The 15,372-nt window shown below is 45.0% G+C and overlaps 2 non-coding genes across 2 annotated transcripts; both read right to left on the reverse strand.

Moving 5' to 3' along the window:
* Nucleotides 1–1,739: 1,739 nt before the first annotated feature.
* Nucleotides 1,740–1,811, reverse strand: TRNAH-GUG (transfer RNA histidin (anticodon GUG)). The gene has a single exon. It is a non-coding gene; the product is annotated as a tRNA-His (tRNA).
* A 9,897-nt stretch (nt 1,812–11,708) lies between these two features.
* TRNAH-GUG (transfer RNA histidin (anticodon GUG)) lies at nt 11,709–11,780 on the reverse strand. Its single transcript has one exon. It is a non-coding gene; the product is annotated as a tRNA-His (tRNA).
* Nucleotides 11,781–15,372: the final 3,592 nt, after the last annotated feature.

A 15,372-nucleotide genomic window follows, 5' to 3' on the forward strand; every position in this document is an offset into this window, starting at 1 on the left:
AGGAGAGCTGGAGACCCCACAGAGCTACAGCAGCTCAGAAGTCCACTTAGGCTTCATCAGGGACCAGTTTTGTGACTTGAAAACCCATTAATGCAACAATAAAGGGGTGAAGTAAATGTCATCAACATTGCATAAACTGGTGTTCTTTGCAGTTTTTTTAATAAATAACAGCGCCTGGAAGCCCTTCTGACTGTGAAGGTTTGTTTAACAAATAGTGTTGTAACAACATAAAAGAGGGGGAAACAGGAAGAAAGTTGCACAGATAGAAGGACGGATAGAAGGTTAAACAGATCGTCATAAATAAGCCACATGCACCGATGCATCTGTACAGGTTTGTAGGCACAAAGGCAGGTATGTAGCTGTTAGTAAATCATGGATGAGATATAATCAGCTTCACAGAAACCGCTGTAAATCACACGCGCCTGCTTTAGAAAGAACCACGCCACAAAGACCTTGGTAGTCAGCATGTAGGCTTTAAAGTGTTAACATAAACAGAGATGGGCAGAAATAGGCAGTAAGGCAGATACCCAGATTGAAACAGAAAGGTAAATAGAAAGCACATGTAGTAATAGACGTGGACCGATAAGTATATAGAGAAGCAGCTGTTGGTACGAAAATGGGATCACATATGATCAACTTTGTGTGGACTGTCAGGATTTGAAAACGGTTGCTTCATACCAAAAAAAACCATAGCGCCAAGATGTCCTCCTCAATGTCCCTATGAGCGTTATAGTGTTAACAAAGCATACAGCCAGGCATCAACACTCTGTTAGACAGGTTCACACTCACGCACAGGTAGGTGAGCAGATAGATAAGCAGGCACACAGGCAGAAAGATGGATGGACAGATGAATGGATCAATGGATGGACGGACCTCTCTGTTAAACATGAGTCAAATGTAGGGATGGGCGTAACCAGTGTAACTCACTGCAGTGTAATTACACGAAATTACAGCAACATTATGCGAGGTTGTACAGAATTACACAAGGCTATTTTCCTGGTGCAAAATACACGCTCAGATCCGAAAGGAACCTGATATACACTTTGCACAAGAAAATCGCTCTAAATGCAACAGAACTGGCACAACAGCCGCTGCTCGCGCTCTTTTCCTCCGCTCTTGGGTAGATGTCTTTCCCCACATTACTCCAAATTCCACAAAGGAGCGTAATTGTGTAATTCACGATTCGACCACGACTAATAAACTTGGCTTAAGTTTTAAAACTTTCCCTCTAGCTGCCCGGTGATCCGTCGGGTGCGGGATGATGAAGCCAAACGCTGATTGGGTGAGCGCGCCTCTCAGTGTCCTTCTCCATCGCCTCTTTCTTTCAGACCCTTGGGAGCTCAGTCTTACTTTCTATACAAATATTTATTTTTAGACCTTTTTTCTTCGCGGCCTGAATTGCTGCAAAAACTGATATTTGACTAGCAGGATCCCTTTCAACATTGAAAGCTACTCAGCGTCAGTACAGGAGCCTCGGCGCTGCAGCTACAGGAGACACAGACATCCATCCCGCTTGCTGACCGGGTCCCGTGAAACCAAACTGTAGCTCATACGTTTCACATCAGGAAAGCCACAAACGTAAAAGCGCAGAAAGGTGAAATAAATAATAACATTGTTAACGCGTTCTTCAAAGACATTTAATTTCACCGTTGAAATTAGGTACAAGCTCTTAACTCATGAAAATATTAAGAAGTGAGAATAAAAATGCTGCCCAACTGCCGTGACATTGCCACCCGCAATGCCGTGACTCGGATTCGAACCGAGGTTGCTGCGGCCACAACGCAGAGTACTAACCACTATACGATCACGGCAAGCTACTTGGGCTCTGAAACGACTACTCTGGTGTGGCTCTGATAGGCTTAAAAAAGGTCACAGTGTCCGTGGAGTGGATAGATTTAGCGTTTGTTTAAAACCCATCTTTTCAAGTTAGATCAGGGTCTTTTCTTTGAGTAGCAGATCACAGCAAATATTTACCTCTCTGCTTCCAGTGACAAGACTCCCCATAAACCAAGAAGCCCAGACTTCTTAACAAGATCCACCACTCTGCCCTGCAAGTCTCAAGTGTTCCATGAGTGGTGGGGTCGGGGAAGTGAACACTGCTAAAAACTTAATCCACGGCCGACCAAACTCCTCCAGGCCAGAAGGGGCTCGGAAGAGGCCCCCACATATTGTTTTTTTTTTCTTTTCTGGGTGTCTCTTCAGACACATTCAGCTGCTTGGTGCATACTGCTTTAGAGTTGCATTGTGTGGAATGAAGTGGCGTAAACTTGACTAGCAAACAATGGAGTGGTGATGAATGGAGGGTCATAGAAGGGAGTAGATTGAAGTGCAAAGAGTAGAGTGACGTAATGTGTCATAGAATACAGTGGAATATAATGAAGTGGTGTGCCTTGGCATGGCGTTGAATAGCATTGTGAGGAATGGAGTGGCATAGAGCAGAGTGGGGTTGAGAGGAGTGAGGTTGCATAGAATGGCATAGAGTAGCATAGAGTAAAGTAGTGTGGTGTAGAGTGGCATAGTGTGGTGTAGAGTGAAGTGGCATGGAATGGCATAGAGTCAGAGAACAGTGTGTCATGGAGAGGGGTGGCAAAGAATTAGGAGGAGTGGAGTCGGACTGCATGAAGTAGAGTGTTGTGGAGTTGAGTAGCATACAGTCGCGTTGCATGGAGTGACACTGTGGTGTAGAGAGGAGCAGAGAAAAAAGTGGCATAGAGTAGAAAGGCCTACAGGAGAGTAGTGTAGAGTGGCACAGCATAGAGTAGTGTGCAGTAGAGTGGCATAGAGTAGAGCGCATGTAGTGACATTGAGTGATACTGTGTGAGATGGAGTGGAGTGGAGTACAGTGAAGGGGCATGGAATGAAGTAGTATAGAGTAGAGTGGGAGAGAGTAAAGTGGAGTGGCATAGAGTGAACTAGAGTAGAGCGTAGTGGGATAGAGTGGAGTGGCATGGAGTGGAATGGAGAGGCACAGAGTAGGGTAGAGTGCAAAAGTGTGGAATGGCATGGAGTTGAGTGAAGTGGCATAGAGTAGAGTGGCATTCTGTGGGGTGGATTAGAGTGGCATGGAGTGGCATACAGTAGAGTGGAATAGAGCTTAGTGGTGGAGAGTACAGTGGCTTAGAGTGGAGTATAGTAGCATGGAGTAGAGTAGCGTAGAGTAGTGAGGGGTGCAACGGAGTAGAGTGGCATAGAGTTGAGTGGTGTACAGTGGCGTAGAGTAGAATGGGATAAAATAAAGTGGCGTACAGTAGACTGGAGTAGAGTAGCATAGAGTGGAGAGGCATAGAGTGGAGAGGAGTAAAGTAGAGTGGAATTGTATAGAGTAGAGTTCAGTTGAGTATTCTAGAGTGATGTAGAGCAGAGTGGCATAGAGTCACATAAAGTGGCATTCTATGAAGTAGGGTGGCGTAGAGAGGAATGAAGGGAAGTGGCATAGAGTAGAGTGGAGTGGAGTGGAGTAGAGGGGCATAGCAGAGAGTGACAGGGTGGAGTGGCATAGAATGGAGTAGCATAAAGTGGAGTGAAGTGGCGTATAGTGGAGTGGCACAGATTAGAGTGGCATAGAGTGGAGTGATAGAGTGGAACAATGTAGATTAGAGTGGAGTAGAACTGAGTAGAGTGGAGTGGTATAGAGTTGCACAGTGTAGAGTACAGTGGCACTGAGGGGAGTAGAGTATAGTCATGTAGAGGAATACAGTGTTAGAAAGTAACTAAAGTGTCAATAGAGACGGCGTTTAGGGTGCAAAATAAGCTGTATGCTTGTCATGAATGTTGGAAAGCACATTGCACATCCAAGAATGATACGAAAACACTTTTAAAATATAAAAAATAGCGTACTGTAGAAAGACGAAAAGAACACATGTACTTGGTCCATCCTCCATGGAGGAATGAACACAAGAAAGGAAGATTCAGTCTATGGGAGCTAAGCATTCGAAATATTGCAAATGTGAGTGACATAGAAAACAATTAATGGTAAGTAAGCTATGGGCGTGTGGTAAGCCCACTGAATTCTAAACAATATGTCTCACAGCACATTCACTGTGTACGCAAGACATAAAAAGGTGTGACTAAGAGAATTCTGAGATTTAGAGCTTGACAGCAATTCACAACCCAACCAAACTGAGCCCTATATAATAATTTACAACAGAGCCAAAGTACACCTTTTATACCCCCAATGGTGGAGGTAAGATATTCAGCAGACACGTGGTCTCCCAGTTCTAAAGGATTTTGGCTAGATATGAAGTGGGCGAAGTGCCCTGAAAACATTATAAAAGTAGGACACGTGCTATAAGCAGACATCACTTCCTTGGCAAGGCAGAAGAAAGGGCACTTCAGAGGGAAGAAATGAGAGGGCTGAGGAACAGACAGATAGCTCCCCTATGGGCAGAGGTGGCGGGAGCATGGAACACTCCTGACATGACTATGATGACGATGCAGATGGGCCTCTTAACTTGCGGAGTTAGTAGCACGACAAACACACCTCTCCTAGACCTCCCTGGAAGATCATACACTGGGGAGGGTTCCCCTGGGTCCCTTCCCCCCCCCGGCTGGGCCTCATACAGCTGTAGACACACTCACACGATGCGTAGTTAGGTCTCGTTTCTGGGCAAGTTGTTTGGCTTGCTTGTTATTTGTTGTAATAAGAGATGATGAGTACCTGACGTGCCAGAGCTGGAAATGGTGGCAACCGACCACCCTACAGGGCATACAGCGCTGAACCGGAGACCCACAGGACGCCCACACCACAGATCACAAGCCTGCTTACAGATTTATGCAAGGAACAGCCCTCAGCGTGGTGGTAACATAATATAATAGCAGTAATGGGTAACTGTTCAAAAGTTGTCATGGAAAGGAGATTCATACAGCTCTGCAACCTGTTACAATCCTGTGAATAATATGTACCATCTGAAATACCAATAAATAAAAAATAAAAAAAATCTGCTGCACAACTTAGGGTAAGGCTGGTGCTGTAGTGGTAGATCTGAGGCCCTAGGAGAGCTGGAGACCCCACAGAGCTACAGCAGCTCAGAAGTCCACTTAGGCTTCATCAGGGACCCGTTTTGTGACTTGAAAACCCATTAATGCAACAATAAAGGGGTGAAGTAAATGTCATCAACATTGCATAAACTGGTGTTCTTTGCAGTTTTTTTAATAAAGAACAGCGCCTGGAAGCCCTTCTGACTGTGAAGGTTTGTTTAACAAATAGTGTTGTAACAACATAAAAGAGGGGGAACTGTAAGACAGTTGCACAGATAGAAGGACGGATAGAAGGTTAAACAGATCGTCATAAATAAGCCACATGCACCGATGCATCTGTACAGGTTTGTAGACAGAAAGGCAGGTATGTAGCTGTTAGTAAATCATGGATGAGATATAATCAGCTTCACAGAAACCGCTGTAAATCACACGCACCTGCTTTAGAAAGAACCACGCCACAAAGACCTTGGTAGTCAGCATGTAGGCTTTAAAGTGTTAACATAAACAGAGATGGGCAGAAATAGGCAGTAAGGCAGATACCCAGATTGAAATAGAAAGGTAAATAGAAAGCACATGTAGTAATAGACGTGGACCGATAAGTATATAGAGAAGCAGCTGTTGGTACGAAAATGGGATCACCTATGATCAACTTTGTGTGGACTGTCAGGATTTGAAAACGGTTGCTTCATACCAAAAAAAAACATAGCGCCAAGATGTCCTCCTCAATGTCCCTATGAGCGTTATAGTGTTAACAAAGCATACAGCCAGGCATCAACACTCTGTTAGACAGGTTCACAGTCACGCACAGGTAGGTGAGCAGATAGATAAGCAGGCACACAGGCAAAAAGATGGATGGACAGATGAATGGATCAATGGATGGACGGACCTCTCTGTTAAACATGAGTCAAATGTAGGGATGGGCGTAACCAGTGTAACTCACTGCAGTGTAATTACGCGAAATTACAGCAACATTATGCGAGGTTGTACAGAATTACACAAGGCTATTTTCCTGGTGCAAAATACACGCTCAGATCCGAAAGGAACCTGATATACACTTTGCACAAGAAAATCGCTCTAAATGCAACAGAACTGGCACAACAGCCGCTGCTCGCGCTCTTTTCCTCTGCTCTTGGGTAGATGTCTTTACCCACATTACTCCAAATTCCACAAAGGAGCGTAATTGTGTAATTCACGATTCGACCACGACTAATAAACTTGGCTTAAGTTTTAAAACTTTCCCTCTAGCTGCCCGGTGATCCGTCGGGTGCGGGATGATGAAGCCAAACGCTGATTGGGTGAGTGCGCCTCTCAGTGTCCTTCTCCGTCGCCTCTTTCTTTCAGACCCTTGGGAGCTCAGTCTTACTTTCTATACAAATATTTATTTTTAGACCTTTTTTCTTCGCGGCCTGAATTGCTGCAAAAACTGATATTTGACTAGCAGGATCCCTTTCAACATTGAAAGCTACTCCGCGTCAGTACAGGAGCCTCGGCGCTGCAGGTACAGGAGACACAGACATCCATCCCTCTTGCTGACCGGGTCCCGTGAAACCAAACTGTAGCTCATACTTTTCACATCAGGACCGCCACAAACATAAAAGCGCAGAAAGGTGAAATAAATAATAACATTGTTAACGCGTTCTTCAAAGACATTTAATTTCACATTGAAATTAGGTTCAAGCTCTTAACTCATGTAAATATTAAGAAGTGAGAATAAAAATGCTGCCCAACTGCCGTGACATTTCCACCCGCAATGCCGTGACTCAGATTGGAACCGAGGTTGCTGCGGCCACAACGCAGAGTACTAACAACTATACGATCACGGCGAGCTACTTGGGCTCCGAAAAGACTACCCTGGTGTGGCTCTGATAGGCTTAAAAAAGGTCACAGTGTCCGTGGAGTGGATAGATTTAGCGTTTGTTTAAAACCCATCTTTTCAAGTTAGATCAGGGTCTTTTCTTTGAGTAGCAGATCACAGCAAATATTTACCTCTCTGCTTCCAGTGACAAGACTCCCCATAAACCAAGAAGCCCAGACTTCTTAACAAGATCCACCACTCTGCCCTGCAAGTCTCAAGTGTTCTATGAGTGCTGGGGTCGGGGAAGTGAACACTGCAAAAACTTAATCCACGGCCGACAAAACTCCTCCAGGCCAGGAGGGGCTCGGAACAGGCCCCCACATATTGTTGTTTTTTTCTTTTCTGGGTGTCTCTTCAGACACATTCAGCTGCTTGGTGCATACTGCTTTAGAGTTGCATTGTGTGGAATGAAGTGGCGTAAACTTGACTAGCAAACAATGGAGTGGTGATGAATGGAGGGTCATAGAAGGGAGTAGATTGAAGTGCAAAGAGTAGAGTGACGTAATGTGTCATAGAATACAGTGGAATATAATGAAGTGGTGTGCCTTGGCATGGCGTTGAATAGCATTGTGAGGAATGGAGTGGCATAGAGCAGAGTGGGGTAGAGAGGAGTGAGGTTGCATAGAATGGCATAGAGTAGCATAGAGTAAAGTAGTGTGGTGTAGAGTGGCATAGTGTGGTGTAGAGTGAAGTGGCATGGAATGGCATAGAGTCAGAGAACAATGTGTCATGGAGAGGGGTGGCAAAGAATTAGGAGGAGTGGAGTCGGACTGCATGAAGTAGAGTGTTGTGCAGTTGAGTAGCATACAGTCGCGTTGCATGGAGTGACACTGTGGTGTAGAGAGGAGCAGAGAAAAAAGTGGCATAGAGTAGAAAGGCCTACAGGAGAGTAGTGTAGAGTGGCACAGCATAGAGTAGTGTGCAGTAGAGTGGCATAGAGTAGAGCGCATGTAGTGCCATTGAGTGATATTGTGTGAGATGGAGTGGAGTGGAGTACAGTGAAGTGGCATGGAATGAAGTAGTATAGAATAGAGTGGGAGAGAGTAAAGTGGAGTGGCATAGAGTGAACTAGAGTAGAGCGTAGTGGGATAGAGTGGAGTAGCATGGAGTGGAATGGAGAGGCACAGAGTAGGGTAGAGTGCAAAAGTGTGGAATGGCATGGAGTTGAGTGGAGTGGCATAGAGTAGAGTGGCATTCTGTGGGGTAGATTAGAGTGGCATGGAGTGGCATACAGTAGAGTGGAATAGAGCTTAGTGATGGAGAGTACAGTGGCTTAGAGTGGAGTATAGTAGCATGGAGTAGAGTAGCGTAGAGTAGAGAGGGGTGCAACGGAGTAGAGTGGCATAGAGTTGAGTGGTGTACAGTGGCGTAGAGTAGAATGGGATAAAATAAAGTGGCGTACAGTAGACTGGAGTAGAGTAGCATAGAGTGGAGAGGCATAGAGTGGAGAGGAGTAAAGTAGAGTGGAATTGTATAGAGTAGAGTTCAGTTGAGTATTCTAGAGTGATGTAGAGCAGAGTGGCATAGAGTCACATAAAGTGGCATTCTATGAAGTAGGGTGGCGTAGAGAGGAATGAAGGGAAGTGGCATAGAGTAGAGTGGAGTGGAGTGGAGTAGAGGGGCATAGCAGAGAGTGACAGGGTGGAGTGGCATAGAATGGAGTAGCATAAAGTGGAGTGAAGTGGCGTATAGTGGAGTGGCATAGATTAGAGTGGCATAGAGTGGAGTGATAGAGTGGAACAATGTAGATTAGAGTGGAGTAGAACTGAGTAGAGTGGAGTGGTATAGAGTTGCACAGTGTAGAGTACAGTGGCACTGAGGGGAGTAGAGTATAGTCATGCAGAGGAATACAGTGTGAGAAAGTAACTAAAGTGTCAATAGAGACGGCGTTTAGGGTGAAAAATAAGCTGTATGCTTGTCATGAATGTTGGAAAGCACATTGCACATCCAAGAATGATATGAAAACACTTTTAAAATATAAAAAATAGCGTACTGTAGAAAGACGAAAAGAACACATGTACTTGGTCCATCCTCCATGGAGGAATGAACACAAGAAAGGAAGATTCAGTCTATGGGAGCTAAGCAATCGAAATATTGCAAATGTGAGTGACATAGAAAACAATTAATGGTAAGTAAGCTATGGGCGTGTGGTAAGCCCACTGAATTCTAAACAATATGTCTCACAGCACATTCACTGTGTACGCAAGACATAAAAAGGTGTGACTAAGAGAATTCTGAGATTTAGAGCTTGACAGCAATTCACAACCCAACCAAATTGAGCCCTATATAATAATTTACAACAGAGCCAAAGTACACATTTAAACCCCCAATGGTGGAGGTAAGATATTCAGCAGACACGTGGTCTCCCAGTGCTAAAGGATTTTGGCTAGATATGAAGTGGGCGAAGTGCCCTGAAATCATTATAAAAGTAGGACACGTGCTATAAGCAGACATCACTTCCTTGGCAAGGCAGAAGAAAGGGCACTTCAGAGGGAAGAAATGAGAGGGCTGAGGAACAGACAGATAGCTCCCCTATGGGCAGAGGTGGCGGGAGCATGGAACACTCCTGACATGACTATGATGACGATGCAGATGGGCCTCTTAACTTGCGGAGTTAGGAGCACGACAAACACACCTCTCCTAGACCTCCCTGGAAGATCATACACTGGGGAGGGTTCCCCTGGGTCCCTTCCCCCACCCGGCTGGGCCCCATACAGCTGTAGACACACTCACACGATGCATAGTTAGGTCTCGTTTCTGGGCAAGTTGTTTGGCTTGCTTGTTATTTGTTGTAATAAGAGATGACGTGCCAGAGCTGGAAATGGTGGCAACCGACCACCCTGCTCCATGGGCATACAGCGCTGAACCGGAGACCCACAGGAGGCCCACACCACAGATCACAAGCCTGCTTACAGATTTATGCAAGGAACAGCCCTCAGCGTGGTGGTAACATAATATAATAGCAGTAATGGGTAACTGGTCAAAAGTTGTGATGGAAAGGAGATTCAAATAGCTCTGCAACCTGTTACAATCCTGTGAATAATATGTACCATCTGAAATACCAATAAATAAAAAAAATTAAAAATCTGCTGCACAACTTAGGGTAAGGCTGGTGTTGTAGTGGTAGATCTGAGGCCCTAGGAGAGCTGGAGACCCCACAGAGCTACAGCAGCTCAGAAGTCCACTTAGGCTTCATCAGGGACCCGATTTGTGACTTGAAAACCCATTAATGCAACAATAAAGGGGTGAAGTAAATGTCATCAACATTGCATAAACTGGTGTTCTTTGCAGTTTTTTTAATAAATAACAGCGCCTGGAAGCCCTTCTGACTGTGAAGGTTTGTTTAACAAATAGTGTTGTAACAACATAAAAGAGGGAGAACTGTAAGGCAGTTGCACAGATAGAAGGACGGATAGAAGGTTAAACAGATCGTCATAAATAAGCCACATGCACCGATGCATCTGTACAGGTTTGTAGACAGAAAGGCAGGTATGTAGCTGTTAGTAAATCATGGATGAGATATAATCAGCTTCACAGAAACCGCTGTAAATCACACGCGCCTGATTTAGAAATAACCACGCCACAAAGACCTTGGTAGTCAGCATGTAGGCTTTAAAGTGTTAACATAAACAGAGATGGGCAGAAATAGGCAGTAAGGCAGATACCCAGATTGAAATAGAAAGTAAATAGAAAGCACATGTAGTAATAGACGTGGACCGATAAGTATATAGAGAAGCAGCTGTTGGTACGAAAATGGGATCACATATGATCAACTTTGTGTGGACTGTCAGGATCTGAAAACGGTTGCTTCATACCAAAAAAAAACATAGCGCCAAGATGTCCTCCTCAATGTCCCTATGAGCGTTATAGTGTTAACAAAGCATACAGCCAGGCATCAACACTCTGTTAGACAGGTTCACAGTCACGCACAGGTAGGTGAGCAGATAGATAAGCAGGCACACAGGCAAAAAGATGGATGGACAGATGAATGGATCAATAGATGGACGGACCTCTCTGTTAAACATGAGTCAAATGTAGGGATGGGCGTAACCAGTGTAACTCAATGCAGTGTAATTACGCGAAATTACAGCAACATTATGCAAGGTTGTACAGAATTACACAAGGCTATTTTCCTGGTGCAAAATACACGCTCAGATCCGAAAGGAACCTGATATACACTTTGCACAAGAAAATCGCTCTAAATCCAACAGAACTGGCACAACAGCCGCTGCTCGCGCTCTTTTCCTCCGCTCTTGGGTAGATGTCTTTCCCCACATTACTCCAAATTCCACAAAGGAGCATAATTGTGTAATTCACGATTCGACCACGACTAATAAACTTGGCTTAAGTTTCAAAACTTTCCCTCTAGCTGCCCGGTGATCCGTCGGGTGCGGGATGATGAAGCCAAACGCTGATTGGGTGAGCGCGCCTCTCAGTGTCCTTCTCCGTCGCCTCTTTCTTTCAGACCCTTGGGAGCTCAGTCTTACTTTCTATACAAATAGTTATTTTTAGACCTTTTTTCTTCGCGGCCTGAATTGCTGCAAAAACTGATATTTGACTAGCAGGATCCCTTTCAACATTGAAATCTACTCCGCGTCAGTACAGGAGCCTCGGCGCTGCAGGTACAGGAGACACAGACATCCATCCCTCTTGCTGACCGGGTCCCGTGAAACCAAACTGTAGCTCATACTTTTCACATCAGGACCGCCACAAACGTAAAAGCGCAGAAAGGGGAAATGAATAATAACATTGTTAACGCGTTCTTCAAAGACATTTAATTTCACCGTTGAAATTAGGTTCAAGCTCTTAACTCATGTAAATATTAAGAAGTGAGAATAAAAATGCTGCCCAACTGCCGTGACATTTCCACCCGCAATGCCGTGACTCGGACTCGAACCGAGGTTGCTGCGTCCACAACGCAGAGTACTAACCACTATACGATCATGGCGAGCTACTTGGGCTCTGAAAAGTCTACCCTGGTGTGGCTCTGATAGGCTTAAAAAAGGTCACAGTGTCCGTGGAGTGGATAGATTTAGCGTTTGTTTAAAACCCATCTTTTCAAGTTAGATCAGGGTCTTTTCTTTGAGTAGCAGATCACAGCAAATATTTACCTCTCTGCTTCCAGTGACAAGACTCCCCATAAACCAAGAAGCCCAGACTTCTTAACAAGATCCACCACTCTGCCCTGCAAGTCTCAAGTGTTCTATGAGTGCTGGGGTCGGGGAAGTGAACACTGCAAAAACTTAATCCACGGCCGACAAAACTCCTCCAGGCCAGGAGGGGCTCGGAACAGGCCCCCACATATTGTTGTTTTTTTCTTTTCTGGGTGTCTCTTCAGACACATTCAGCTGCTTGGTGCATACTGCTTTAGAGTTGCATTGTGTGGAATGAAGTGGCGTAAACTTGACTAGCAAACAATGGAGTGGTGATGAATGGAGGGTCATAGAAGGGAGTAGATTGAAGTGCAAAGAGTAGAGTGACGTAATGTGTCATAGAATACAGTGGAATATAATGAAGTGGTGTGCCTTGGCATGGCGTTGAATAGCATTGTGAGGAATGGAGTGGCATAGAGCAGAGTGGGGTAGAGAGGAGTGAGGTTGAATAGAATGGCATAGAGTAGCATAGAGTAAAGTAGTGTAGTGTAGAGTGGCATAGTGTGGTGTAGAGTGAAGTGGCATGGAATGGCATAGAGTCAGAGAACAGTGTGTCATGGAGAGGGGTGGCAAAGAATTAGGAGGAGTGGAGTCGGACTGCATGAAGTAGAGTGTTGTGGAGTTGAGTAGCATACAGTCGCGTTGCATGGAGTGACACTGTGGTGTAGAGAGGAGCAGAGAAAAAAGTGGCATAGAGTAGAAAGGCCTATAGGAGAGTAGTGTAGAGTGGCACAGCATAGAGTAGTGTGCAGTAGAGTGGCATAGAGTAGAGCGCATGTAGTGCCATTGAGTGATATTGTGTGAGATGGAGTGGAGTGGAGTACAGTGAAGTGGCATGGAATGAAGTAGTATAGAGTAGAGTGGGAGAGAGTAAAGTGGAGTGGCATAGAGTGAACTAGAGTAGAGCGTAGTGGGATAGAGTGGAGTAGCATGGAGTGGAATGGAGAGGCACAGAGTAGGGTAGAGTGCAAAAGTGTGGAATGGCATGGAGTTGAGTGGAGTGGCATAGAGTTGAGTGGCATTCTGTGGGGTGGATTAGAGTGGCATGGAGTGGCATACAGTAGAGTGGAATAGAGCTTAGTGGTGGAGAGTACAGTGGCTTAGAGTGGAGTATAGTAGCATGGAGTAGAGTAGCGTAGAGTAGAGAGGGGTGCAACGGAGTAGAGTGGCATAGAGTTGAGTGGTGTACAGTGGCGTAGAGTAGAATGGGATAAAATAAAGTGGCGTACAGTAGACTGGAGTAGAGTAGCATAGAGTGGAGAGGCATAGAGTGGAGAGGAGTAAAGTAGAGTGGAATTGTATAGAGTAGAGTTCAGTTGAGTATTCTAGAGTGATGTAGAGCAGAGTGGCATAGAGTCACATAAAGTGGCATTCTATGAAGTAGGGTGGCGTAGAGAGGAATGAAGGGAAGTGGCATAGAGTAGAGTGGAGTGGAGTGGAGTAGAGGGGCATAGCAGAGAGTGACAGGGTGGAGTGGCATAGAATGGAGTAGCATAAAGTGGAGTGAAGTGGCGTATAGTGGAGTGGCATAGATTAGAGTGGCATAGAGTGGAGTGATAGAGTGGAACAATATAGATTAGAGTGGAGTAGAACTGAGCAGAGTGGAGTGGTATAGAGTTGCACAGTGTAGAGTACAGTGGCACTGAGGGCAGTAGAGTATAGTCATGTAGAGGAATACAGTGTGAGAAAGTAACTAAAGTGTCTATAGAGACGGCGTTTAGGGTGAAAAATAAGCTGTATGCTTGTCATGAATGTTGGAAAGCACATTGCACATCCAAGAATGATACGAAAGCACTTTTAAAATATAAAAAATAGCGTACTGTAGAAAGACGAAAAGAACACATGTACTTGGTCCATCCTCCATGGAGGAATGAACACAAGAAAGGAAGATTCAGTCTATGGGAGCTAAGCAATCGAAATATTGCAAATGTGAGTGACATAGAAAACAATTAATGGTAAGTAAGCTATGGGCGTGTGGTAAGCCCACTGAATTCTAAACAATATGTCTCACAGCACATTCACTGTGTACGCAAGACATAAAAAGGTGTGACTAAGAGAATTCTGAGATTTAGAGCTTGACAGCAATTCACAACCCAACCAAATTGAGCCCTATATAATAATTTACAACAGAGCCAAAGTACACCTTTTATACCCCCAATGGTGGAGGTAAGATATTCAGCAGACACGTGGTCTCCCAGTGCTAAAGGATTTTGGCTAGATATGAAGTGGGCGAAGTGCCCTGAAAACATTATAAAAGTAGGACACGTGCTATAAGCAGACATCACTTCCTTGGCAAGGCAGAAGAAAGGGCACTTCAGAGGGAAGAAATGAGAGGGCTGAGGAACAGACAGATAGCTCCCCTATGGGCAGAGGTGGCGGGAGCATGGAACACTCCTGACATGACTATGATGACGATGCAGATGGGCCTCTTAACTTGCGGAGTTAGGAGCACGACAAACACACCTCTCCTAGACCTCCCTGGAAGATCATACACTGGGGAGGGTTCCCCTGGGTCCCTTCCCCCCCCCTGGCTGGGCCCCATACAGCTGTACACACACTCACACGATGCGTAGTTAGGTCTCGGTTTCTGGGCAAGTTGTTTGGCCTGCTTGTTATTTGTTGTAATAAGAGATGATGAGTACCTGACGTGCCAGAGCTGGAAATGGTGGGAACCGACCACCCTGCTCCATGGGCATACAGCACTGAACCGGAGACCCACAGGAGGCCCACACTACAGATCACAAGCCTGCTTACAGATTGATGCAAGGAACAGCCTTCAGCGAGGTGGTTGTAAGAGGCTGGACTGGCTTGTAGTGAGTACCAAGGGGTACTTGCACCTTGCACCAGGCCCAGTTATCCCTTATTAGTGTATAGGGTGTCTAGCAGCTTAGGCTGATAGATAATGGTAGCTTAGCAGAGCAGCTTAGGCTGAACTAGGAGACGTGTGAAGCTACTACAGTACCACTTAGTGTCATATGCACAATATCATAAGAAAACACAATACACAGTTATACTAAAAATAAAGGTACTTTATTTTTATGACAATATGCCAAAGTATCTTAGAGTGTACCCTCAGTGAGAGGATAGGAAATATACACAAGATATATATACACAATAGCAAAAATATGCAGTATAGTCTTAGAAAACAGTGCAAACAATGTATAGTTACAATAGGATGCAATGGGGAAACATAGGGATAGGGGCAACACAAACCATATACTCCAGAAGTGGAATGCGAACCACGAATGGACCCCAAACCTATGTGACCTTGTAGAGGGTCGCTGGGACTATTAGAAAATAGTGAGAGTTAGCAAAATAACCCTCCCCAAGACCCTGAAAAGTGAGTGCAAAGTGCACCAAAGTTCCCCTAAGGACAAAATAGTCGTG

The sequence above is a fragment of the Pleurodeles waltl genome, chromosome 12 (assembly GCF_031143425.1).
Source record: "Pleurodeles waltl isolate 20211129_DDA chromosome 12, aPleWal1.hap1.20221129, whole genome shotgun sequence".
Taxonomy (NCBI): domain Eukaryota; kingdom Metazoa; phylum Chordata; class Amphibia; order Caudata; family Salamandridae; genus Pleurodeles; species Pleurodeles waltl.